Here is a 12,755-nt window from a genome sequence, read left to right on the forward strand (position 1 = left end):
TTTTATTAGTAAACAGGAGAAGGTTGAAACAGTCTTGCAATTTCCGTATTGCTTCATCACTACTGGTTTGGAGTATGAAAAATTTATCAAAGCACTGTCTTAAGAATTCAGTTTCATTTATATTTTCAGCCCCTAAACATTAATATGGCAATGGCACCTATCAGGGATATTAAGGACACTTGTTTAAAGTGGAATTGAATGTTGCATTGTAATCTTTTTTATCCAGAAGTGTGTGTGTGTGGGGGGGGAATACTTTAGTAATTGTAGAAGCCATAGCTCAGTGAAAATGTCATAAAACAAAAATCTCCATCTGATATAAACTGCTCAGGAATTGCATTTTCAATAAAGGCATCTATCTCTCTTGGTTTTATAGTACAGAACAAGAAGAGATACAAGATTCTAATTTTGTGATATGTGCCACTTAAAAGAAAATAAGAGTAACCATTTTCTTTGCTTACTTTGATGTTGTTTAAAAACGAACCACCATCTTTTGTTGCTCTTCTCTTCTTCATGAGGAGAGAAATTTAATATAGGAAGATTAAATACAAGGTATATACCACCAGGGTCCTCCAAATTTTACTGGCAACTAAAAGATAATGAATTATAATATTCTCTGGGTGAGAAGTTCCCCAACTCCTCTTTTAAAAAACCTAGTAATTAGTTCAGGGATGGTTCAAATGAAATTTGTGGGGTGTGCTAGGCTGAGAGTTGTCCCATTATGGGGAGTCTTTGATCCCTCCACCCAGGGCACCTTCTCAGCTCAGAGCACAGGACCAGGAGCCAAGCAGGTAATTTGTAACTTTGCCTGGAAAGCATTTGCAAGGATTTTTCTGAGAACTGCTGCAATCAAGGACCATGGAAATCAGGTGCAGACACATCCGTCAGGAAAACAGCTTGGAACACTCCTGTGTATTCGGCAGTTTCTAATTTAGAAGCTCACTTTACCCTTCGACTGCTTATGTGTTCGCCTGATCTGTGCAGACTCACTCTAACTGAGCCCATTGGGAAATTACTATCACCTTGGTTTGAAATCAGTCAAAAGCATGGAAATCACCATATGGTGTGAATCCTGGTTTGTCTGGAGGTATGGGGAGCACCCTTGCCGACCAGGGGAGTGCTCATTGAGTCACAGCTGGTGAACAAAGCCTGCTGCTCACCCATCCTCTCTGGTCTGCATATTTTGAAAAGGTTTCTGTGTCTCTTAATTTTCTAAGAAACTTAAATTCCTTCAAAATCCAAAGAACAAAGTCATATTCTGATATACTTCCATTTGTGCTGCCTAGGAGGGAAAAGAACACAATGAATCATATATTTTAAGATTAGAAGTTGCCTAAAAATCACAGGCGAAGAAAAGATTCAGTTAACTCACAGTATCAACCAAAGAATGTCACTTTTCATGAATTATAGATTTTCTACGGGCCTGTTTCATCTTAGCTGCCCACCTGAAGTGGCAGGGAGTTAAAAAGAATTTTTCCTTTACTATAGTCTTTTTACTTTTTTCTAATGCTGGAATGATCTTATCATATTTCATCAATTCTTCTTTTTTAATTTCATTTTAGTCACCTTGCTTTATAATACTGCCAGTGATAGGGTTTCATGCATACAACATGCCAGAACTATATCCTTCAGTGGCATGTTTGCTTCCCTCCCCATTGTCTCGGGGTACCTGCTCAAACCACTGCCTGCCCTGTGTCTCCCTGCCGTGGTATGCTCAATTCTCTAGATCAGTTCTAAGATTCATTGCTTTTGGCCATTTGTTATTCCCTTCCTTTGCTTCTTTATACCCCACATATGAGAGAGATCATTTTTCATCAATTCTTACATTTAAATTTCTTTTAATCTCAAAAATGTCTATGTATTTAAAATGGTATGAGATCTACTAGTTTTACTAATGGCATTTCCTCTTTCCTAGTTTCAACGAAACATAGGTTATCCATGGTAATTTAACTAGTCTAAGCCCTACGACAGGGCTTTTCTTTCCTTTCTAATCAATATGCTCAGAGCTATTTGAGATTCACCTCTACCATGAAGCAGCAGCCTCCCTTACTGCTGTGTCTGGAGCTAGACAGTCTTCACTTTCCCAGGCACACAGCACTCTGTGTTTGCTACCCACCTGGGGTAGGGGTGGGGGGCCCTGAGAGGGACACTCCTCTGCTTCTGGCCCAATCTTGTCTCACTTGGGGCTAAAAATAATAACAGTTCTCCTTGTGCCATCTGCCATTCATCACCGCCCCCTTCCCAGACACAACCTTATCCATATTTTGTATTAGTCCTCTCAGAGACTGACTGCTTCAGCCCCTTTAGGAAAATAACTTGGACACTTCTCCAAAAACTAAAAATTGACCTTCCACATGACCCAGCAAGCCATTTCTCGGCATCTATCCCAAAGGCCAGAAACACTATTTTGAAAAGACATTTGCATTCCTATGTTCATTGCAGTATAATTCACAATAGCCAATATCTGGAAAGAACACCGGTGTCCAAGGAAAGAGGACTGGATAAAGAAGCAATGGTACAGTCATACAACGGAACAAGAGTTGGCTATAAGAAAAGATGAAATCATACAATTTGCCACTACATGGATAAAACTGAAAGGTATCATGAGTGAAGTAAGTCTGAAAGAAAGGGACAGTGTGTCTTATATGTGGCATATAAGGAAACATAGTATGGCAATAACAAATATCAAAAACAACAGAACTGAGAGCTGTTTACAGAACAGAGCTTACTAAGGGCAAGGGAGTGGGGTAAGGATGGTTTGGTGAGGGTGGGCAGGACCCTGAGAAAATGGAGGAGGAAAGTAGACACTCCAGTGGGAGGTGTTGTATTGGAATATATGCAGGAAGCCCAGCCATCAACTGCATTGTAAATCACGAGGATTCAGATACAATTTTTTTAGAGTAGGGTTGCCCTAGTAGTTGCACAATTAAAATCACTAAATAAAATTAATATTAAGGTAATTTAAAACAAAGCAAAAAAAGTTATCCCATAAATCTCATAATCAGAGGATATGCATTATAGCATGCCCTTCCTCTTTCCTGGATTTTGTGTATCGGCTTCCATGTTTATTTAGTTATTTTATCTGTTCATATATATATATATATTTTTCCCCTTCCCTTTACTCTGTTGTTGCTATGATGACCAAGGCTCACACATGCTTGCCTGTGGTTCTGGAGTTGACATACTTTAGTCAAGGCACTTGCCCATATGCACACAGAGGGTCGCACTCATGTCATTATGGTGCTTGTGCTCATCCTACTTGTGGTGCTCACCAGGAGTCGCTATGCTCACACACATTTTTGCTACAGGGTGCACTCCTGGCCAAAGTGTTCACACATCACTAGTTACAGGGCTTCTTGGGATTGCCCACTCTAAGCACAGTGTTTGCAGAGTGCGACAAGGGAGCTTCTAGCAACTGAGCCATAGCCCTGCCCTGTTCAGAAATTTTAAAAGGCAAATGTTTCAGAATCACAGCCAGCTCCATCCCTGCTAGTGGGCATACGGAAATCAAGGGTGGAGAATGATTTGTTTTGAATGCTGATAACCTTCCTGGACATTAAGCTTGGGTCTTAGAAACTTAAACTGAGGTGAAAAACTCATTCACAAGACAGGGTGGGTTGTCCAGGGGAGGGTTTCTGGCAGACTGTTGGCAGTAGAGATTGAGCCAAGTGTTTAGATGGGAGATCCAGACCCGAGACACATTTACCGGTGTGTTATTTGTTACAACTTCCAGGGGTGATGAAACTTAAGAGGTGTGACAAAAAGAACAAAGGAAAAGGGGCATCTCTTGTGGGTAGGTAGCCACAAGCAGGAAATCTCAGAAAGGAAATGAGTGAAAGAGACCAAGGAGCGTCAGGATAGACAGAAGAGGTTACTACCTCCTGAAACGCTAGACCCTCTGTGCGCATGTGGACAGGTGCCTTGACTAATGTGTGTAACTCAAGGAAAGAGCTTAGCACATCAGCAAATGCTGCAGAGAGGCCTAGAACAGCAGAAGAAAAAGAGACATAGAACAGGAGAGTTGCGAAAAAACTGAAGAGAATGCTGAACAATGAAATAGATTTCCATGAACTAAGGCTATTGAGTAGGAAGACTCCCTTCCATAAAGTCAAATGTTATTAAAACAAAACTCCAGGGAGCAAAAGCTAGGTTTTGTAACATACTAACCAGAAATACCAATTGTTGAATTTTTATGAAGTAAAGGATGCGCTTATTTTTGATTTGAGACATCTTAGGGATTTCTAGCTATAGATCTCAAAATCACTCTTCCTCTGACCAAATTAATCAATTTACTGTGCAGCAATTATTTTTTGTAGAAACATTGGAGCTTGAAAATAGACCTTTTTAAGGTCAATGGCATTGCTGTAGTTCTGGCTTCTTCACCAGTCAGCAGCTGGCCTTCTAGAATTTACTGAAAACAATCCTCCTGCCAGGAAAATTTGCCAGTGCTATATTTATTGATTTCAAAAAGCTGTGACAAACAACCATGATGCCATGTATTATAAATTGTCAAAGTATAGTTTATCACCTAGAGCTTTTGATTGCTTAGGATAACACTATGAGATTTCAACAACAGCAAAAATGGTGATATTAGAGCCACCAATGTTCCCTTTTAGTTGATTTTTGGAGGTTTATCAAGATTCAATCTTACTATAACATTAATTTCATTCCAGATATCCAATAAATTTTATTCTTGTGCTTTGTGAGTGCTATATTACAATATGCTTCTGTTGATATTATGCCCCCTTGGAATCTGGAAATTATTCTATTAAAAAGGTTGCTACCTATCAGATTAACAACCTTGTACCCTTATGTCTACAATGTTTTATATCTTATGTGTTTTCTCTTTTAGAATTACTGATTTCCAGTTAAATTACAGGGTGGGGGGAAGGAAGCTAAGTTTAAAGTTATCAGGAGGAGGGGCAATATAGCCTTTCTAGATTGAGCAATCATTTCTTTCAGAAATTTCTCTTTACCCTGACACCTGTACTGAGGACTTCAGATCTCCTGTGACCCCACTGTTGATTGAGTTTAGGTGCTGAGGTCTCTCTGATCGAACTGGAAAAGTTATAATAGAAATGCCTTTTTGTTAATTTGTCATACAAAACTAAAGGTTGTGATGGATCAGAAATCCAGCATAGTACTTCACAATCTCCCAAGTGAAAATCCACCTGTTGGAGAACAGGATCACTGTCCTTCACATAAAAAAGAGAAATACTAAGAATCTGGAGCAATAGCACAGTGAGTGGGTTCCATACCTAGCACCCCATTAGGTCCTCCAAGCTCACCAGGAATTATCCCTGACCACAGTAAACAAAAATAAACAAAAAATAAAATAAACGACTACTTTAATTACAAATACAATTTGCATCATATAAAAATGGGTCGCTGAAAGATAAGTCTTTTTTTAAAATTTTATTGAATCACTGTGAGATAGTTACAAGCTTTCATGTTTGGGTTACAGTCACACAATGATCAAATACCCATCTCTCCACCAGTGCACATTCCCCACCACCAATATCCCCAGTATACTGAAAGCTGAGTTTTGACCACTCTTAACACTCACAGGAGTTGAACTGCAATTATCCCCAGCCCAGTTAACTCTGTGTGCTGGAGCAGCCGTGTCCCAATGATGGAGAGTGAGGAGCAATTTTCATGAAACACGATTATTCTTACAAAGCTCGCATACAAACACATGTTAATGACATTATAACACATAAGTTCTAAACTGTGTTTATTTCAGAGTAATAGTTGAAATACATTTGTTCTCTGAGAGTACAAAATCAAACATGTATGAGAGTAATTTTAGCGTTGTAAAATACCACACACACAGTATTATCACATGCCATTTAACTGGAAAGAAAGCTTTCCATTCATGTAAGTTGTAACTTTTACAAGAAAATGAGCAGCTTTTTACCTTGTTTCCTAAATATTTGTTATTCTGGAACTGAGTGCAGGTACCCAGACATAAGGAAGTGGTAAATGTTACTACACAATCTCTGTAAATAATTTTTAATCTTTATTTTAGGCACCATGACTTACGATACTATTAATGGTAGAATTTAATAAATAAAATGTTCCAGCCACTATACCTTCCACCACAGTGTCCATTTCCTTCCACCACTGTCCCAGTGTCCCCTCCCCAATTATTTTTTATTATTATTGAGATAGCATGGTTATAATAGCATTAACATTTATGCTTTTCACGTACAAAGTTACTATACCACGACTAGCACCAAAGTGTCAAACACATTATTATTACTATTTTCATCAACATCATCATCCTTAGACCGCTTGTAGTCTGCCCCAAACCTCATCCAAAATTAGTCTAGTACTTTGTAGATTGGTACTTTTATAAAGGCTTTCCTAATGGAGCTCTAAGACCCAGGGGACACTCTAAATTATACTGATATGGTATAATGGTCTAGAGTTTAGGGGACCATGTGGTTCTAGGGATCAAACTCTGGGCTTCAAGCACACAGACCTCAATCTCCAGCCCCTTGAGCTACTTCCCTGGCATTTAAGACATTCTTTTTGCGTGTAAATTTTGGGCCCTCTACATTTTGTTCAAATGTAACTTTAATTGTTTCCCCTAAATGATTAGTCATCTCATTTTGGTTTGTATATTTGTATTCTATTTCCTCTCTTGAATGATAGATGTATGGGGGTTGGGAAAAACTTTTATATCTGTTCTTTGCTTATATAAAATTCTTTTCTAGGAATTCTTATCTTTGTAATATTTAAGTGATGCGCAGTCAGCTCCAGTTTTGGATTACTTTGCAGGTCTACAAAATAAATTTCCTCAGAAAGGCAGAGTGTTTCACTGGGATATCATTTTATTTAGAGACCTTTAGTTCAGTGAAGCCCTGACCTCCTGTGGCCTCCATCACCTGATGATGTATTTATTTCACTATAAAGTTTGGTCTCATAAAAGGAATAAAGGACTAGAAGGTAAAACTGAGTTCTAATTCTGGAAAAACTATTTATTTTTTGAGCCTTAGAGTTCTCACTTGTACTTGAATAAGTACAATATAAATGTATAGTAGTACCTGCTGTTTACTCTCAAGATTTAATAAACTCATATCCTAAAACCCCCATGCTTTAAGAAAGCTGTGGTTTATGCCAACATAAAGGGCATTGTGAACTGTGTAAAACTTAAGGAATCTTTGACCTGAAACAGAAGGTGCCTTTGATAGCAAAGGGACATTAGGAGTTAGAGAAAGACATCTAGTGGGAAATCAAAAGTTGCACTTTGAAAATTGGGAGCAATATTCTATAAGGAATTTTATAGGCAGTATGGATTAAATTGTTAATGTCTCCTGATTTGAAATGGCTGCAACCACTGGAACTTTTGCAGTAGTGGTGCAAGGAGGCATTTCATAGTAATTGCAGATGACATAAATTACTTCTAGACTAACGGAACCAGGGTAACTAAAACTTAGATCTTCATACCATTTTCTTCCCACTGGCTCTCTTGTGTAGTTCACAATCACATAAACACATGACTCTCATACTTGGTCACGGAGGTAACAGTGGGAATAGGTGTGTTGCGAGACCTCCTTTGGAGAGAAAACTGCCCTGAGAAGTATTGACAGTCTCCAGGTGTGATACCTCAGATCCAACTGGGATACCTGTGAGGCTATATTCTTCCCAGGGTTCTCTTAACTGATGACAGAACTCAATAAAGGGGAAAGGAGTCCAGGGACCTATAACAAGAAACCTTTAGTCTGAGGCACCCCATTAGCCTGATCACAACCTTCTCAACTACTCTGTAGCTAGAAGCTCCTCTCTCTCATTATAAGAAATACAGGGAGAGAGTTTCACATTCAAATGAGATTGCAGGCTTCCTCTAAGTGGAGAGAGCCAAGCACAAACATCTCAAGTAGAGCACATTTCCCAAGGAAAATGTGCACCATAAAGAAAAAGCAAAGAGCACACATCTCAGTGATGCAGATGATCCCCCAGAGTAGGGAAATGTGTGCTTTTGTTTCTGTAAAGTTGGTTTATCAGTTTTCCCAAACTGATCCTCACATCTGTTTCTAGAAGGTTGCTGAGGGGAAGAGCTTGAAACTATTGATGTAGACCTTCATCCTAATTTGAATCATGATCTTCTGGTCCCTCCTGTTTTATCCTTCACTGTATTTTCCCCAATAAAATTTTGCATGTTAGTCTTTCTACCATTTCTAAAAGAGGAACATTTCTATTAGTATGATTTGATTGATTATTTGGGAAATCAGGGGGTCTGGTAATGCTTAAATTCTTTTCTATGTAAGTTAATGATAATAGTGTTTCCAGACTTCCCCAAGATGAAATAGCCAAATCACAGCAACTTCTCTAAAGAAGACATATATAGATGACCAAGGAGCATGTAAAAAATAATCATTGTCACTCATAACTAGAGAAATGCAAATCAAAGCAACAGTGATGTAACCATCTCATTGTTATCTGTGAGAATGGCACATATCCAAAACAATCTGGAAACAGCCCAAGTTGGTTGGGTTATGGCGAGAAAGCAACACATCTACTGTTGGTAGAAATGTCATCTAGTCCAACCTCTATGGGAAGCAATATGGAAATTTCTCAAAAAATTAGGAATAGAGTTACCACAAGATCCAGCAATACCACTTCTTGGCATCTATCCCCAAATACCACTTCTTGGCATCTATCCATTGATTCAAAAGGATATATGCACAGTTACATTCACTGCTTCATTTAGTACAATAGCCAAGATGTGGAAACAAGACAAATGACCAGCTACAAATAAACAGATAAAGAAGTTGTAGCATATACCCACAAAGGAGTACTATGAAGCTCTAAGTAAGATAAAATCAAGCAATTCGCAGGAACATGAATAAAACTAGAGGATGCCACGCTGAATGAAGTCTGTTAGAATGAAAGGGACAGATACATCATGACCTCTCTCATCGTCTTGCTTATATGTGAGACTGAAAGATACATAGAGAGGCAGCAACAAAAATCCAAAGACAACATAATGTAGGAATTGTCATACATAATTAAGCTGGGGGTGGGGTTATATGTGAGAAAGGGTGGGCCATAGGGAGGGAAGGGAGATGAGTACATTGGTGATGAGTGTGGTGTCAGAATATGAGAAACCATATTTATAGTATTGCAGGCCATAAATAAATATTTTTTAAATTAAATGTCTACCTTTGAATAGTGGGGGAAATAGGAATTTGCTTTTTAGAAGAACCAAACAAATTCACCCACTGTCTGATGCCTAATGTATAAATATTCACTCGCATAGATTTTAGGAGGATGTCCATTGTACTCCACAATTCCAGGGCCCACAATTTGTATCTCAGTTGTAGGAAAATCTGAGGATTGAGGTACCCAACTGGCACAGCCATCCATGGTCATACTATTTGGAAGGGAGAGGTAATTTTAAGAAAATAGCTTCAACAAGGTATGGGCTTCTCCTTAGGTGAAATTCGGACATTTTATTCATAGAACAGTATGTTGCTTGAGAGTTTCTGGAACCTCCCACTAGGGCTGTCAATAAAGTACCACAGCAATCAGATGATTCTCAAAATGATCTGTTTGATGGGGTACAATTGTTTCAAAGCCTTTCCAGTTGTGGCAAAATGTGTTGGAGGTCACAGATATGCAAGTTTTTTTCTATAAAGGACCATATGGTAAATATTTTTTTTTTACTTTTTAGGCCATGTGAAGTCTATGCTACCACTCCTCAACACTATTGTAGTGGGTGAGCAGTTAAGAGATCATACAGAACATAACTGGGTGTGACTATTTTTCAGTAAAACAATTTACAGTCACTCAAATTAGAATTTTATGTTCAATTTGATGAGGGCCGCCCAGGTAATACTCAGGGGTGCCAGAGGTTACTCACAGTGATACTTTGCCAGCCACACAATGATCAATGGAAAGGTCCAAAGATGCAGTGCTATTTGACCTCTGTGGTGTTGGGGATTACCAGGCCACCCCAGTAGTGCTCAGGGGCCTGTAGGGCTTTACCTGGTGATGCTCAGGATATCATGTGATTCTGGCAATTAAATAAGCCCTAACTGTAATGCTGTTTCCTGGCCCCTGGATTTTGTTTTTGTGTTACCTAAAGAGCCCTCTTGATTCTTTTTCAGCCCTTTCAAAATTTATGAACCACTCATAATTTAATACAAAAGCAAGAGGCAGCCTGATTTGGGTCTGCAGGACACTTGGTAGGCTCCTGTGTGTTAGGCTTCTTACTAGAGGGTAGCTCCAGCAATCAGATCAATGAGGATTAGAACTAGTCTGGCTGCAAAGTTCTGGCTGAGTTGACGTCACATGTGAACACTGACTTAACCTTGATCTGAAAATGACCAACCTGGGAGGAAGCGGGAAGGATATCACAAAGCTCTCTTTGGATCCCTTTGATAGTCAAGATTATCCCTGGATTCTCTGCCTTTCCACTATCAGTATTATTGACATGAAAAGTTAGAAAAGTTACTGCTGGATTCTTGCAATGCCATGCAAGTCTTTACGGCTATCTCATTTAGTTTATTATAATTGCAATTAGTATCATCGTTTATACCCTGAGATGGCTCCTTTTTGGACAGGCCCTGTGCACTTAATAAGTTGCAGCTTCTAACATTATCTCATTATATATATAAGACTCTGGGATTTAAAATTGGTGTTTCTTTGCCGGTTTTTAGGGGAGTTTTGTGGTACTTTTTAGGAGATACTAGAAAAAAGAAGATAAAAGAAAAAGATCTCTAACTTTCTACCACATGCTATTGAATAAGCACTGGTATAAAAATGCAATATTCTGTATGGTTTGTTTGATCACACTGTTCTCTGATGCCATATCTAATTTTTCCAGCCTGACCTTTCCTAAGATTCTGCTGGCTCTTTCATCGGGATTTAAATGAAAGGGCAAGGCATTTTGCATGAATATAGAAACAGAGTAGAAATTGTATCAAATACAGTGAAGCAAAAAAAAAAAAAAACTCAGGGCAATTAATGGCATTCGCTGAAGCCACTTGCTCTCAGGGAACTTACTATCCGACACCACATAGAACAGCCCTAGGGAGTGTATTGCTATTTACAAAAAATAAGAGTCTGTAAAAAAAAATCAAAGGAAACAAAAATGTTCACATATTGAAATCAATAGTGATCAGATTACTGGTTTTGACTTTTCTATTTCAAGAATCAAGACTTAAATTCTTAGTAATGTTGGCTATACATGTGACCAGACTCTCCTCCAAAAACTATTCTTTCTTATCAAAAACAAAACCCCTGCCCCATTTTTAAAACTTTAAAATATTATGGAACATGCCTAAGGATTTTCACAGCCATTTAAGCCTAGATGAGAGTTAAGTTCTAATGAACAGTAAGGCCAATTGTCAAACCCAGGCTTATGGTTTGCATCATTCTTTTGAAGTTTCCTGATCTATTTTTTGTTTTCCTTTTATTTTCAAAAGTTATTTTATTTTGAGAAACTTTTAAATTATGAAAAATTAAAAAAATAGCATCACATACATTTCACCGCCCAAAAATAACATACCACATTTCCTTCTGTTACAAAAAAAATTAATTGAAATTAAATGGAAACTATGACTGAAGGTCTCTTTTTACTACCCCAGAAACAGCCACTATCACGAGTCTATTCTGTATCTTTCCATTCCATTTTTGTCCCTCCCACATATATCTAGAGTCACAAATATATCATGGTAGTATTTTATAGATTTATAATTGAATAAATTGGAACATTTGATATGTATCATTCTGCATTTTGATCTTTTTAAAATAAAATAAACACGGTGCTTTGTTTTCCTATATTATATATATATATATATATATTCTCATCTTTAAAAATGCTTATCACTATCCTTGGATAATTTTCCACTAATCTAACTAAATTTGGGATTATTTTCTTTGCAAAAATAAGAAATAGAATCCTGCATCCCAAAAGACCTGTAATTCTTAATTTTAGTAGCCTAGTCAATATGCTACAATTATTAATATTCTAGTCAAATCATGAGATCAGCTGAAAGCCCCCAGTATCCTGCTCTGCTTTTGGTTTTGAAAGCATAACTCAAAAAATCTCAATCTCTACTCATGACTCAAAGAGAGTGGAGCTGGTGACCCACTTCCTGTAATGAACTTTAGTCTTGGATCCTGTATTGGCATGCAGGAAATGAAATATTTATTTCAAACAGGTGAATTATTCTCTGAAGACCTCTGGAGAAGACAGAGTTCATTTCACAAAAGATTTAGCTATTCAGAAGCCTGCACAGCAAGGGGCCAAGATTTCAGGATCAGTTACCTACAGTGTATTGCCAGGTCTGTCCCTAACTAGTTCTTTAGACTTGGACAAGTTTCCAGGGACAAGTAATATTTTCTCATCTCCAAAGTGAAAATGAAAGTTGTTTGTGAATTAAGAGCTCATTTCTGATGAGCTGTTGATAAGTGTTAGTAAATAATATTACCATTTTTGTTATTTGGGGCGCTTGCATACTTCTGGTGCTCACTCCAATTCACAGCCAATGAAGAGAAAAGATCCTTCTATCTTTTACTGAAAAGCTGTCATTTAGATACAGTCAATACTCTGAGTTATCTAGTGATATTCAGTTTTAAAAGCTGAGCTAAAAATCCATATATTCATGTAGATTCGAAACCTGATATCTCACTTATGTGATGGCCCATAAAATTTCAGGATTAAAAAAAACAGCATCATTACCTTCAAGAAGTTTTGTGATTTCATATCAGAATGCCAACTAGAAGATCAATATTTTAAATATTTT

The sequence above is a fragment of the Sorex araneus genome, chromosome 4 (genome assembly GCF_027595985.1).
Source record: "Sorex araneus isolate mSorAra2 chromosome 4, mSorAra2.pri, whole genome shotgun sequence".
In the NCBI taxonomy this organism is placed as follows: Eukaryota; Metazoa; Chordata; class Mammalia; order Eulipotyphla; family Soricidae; genus Sorex; species Sorex araneus.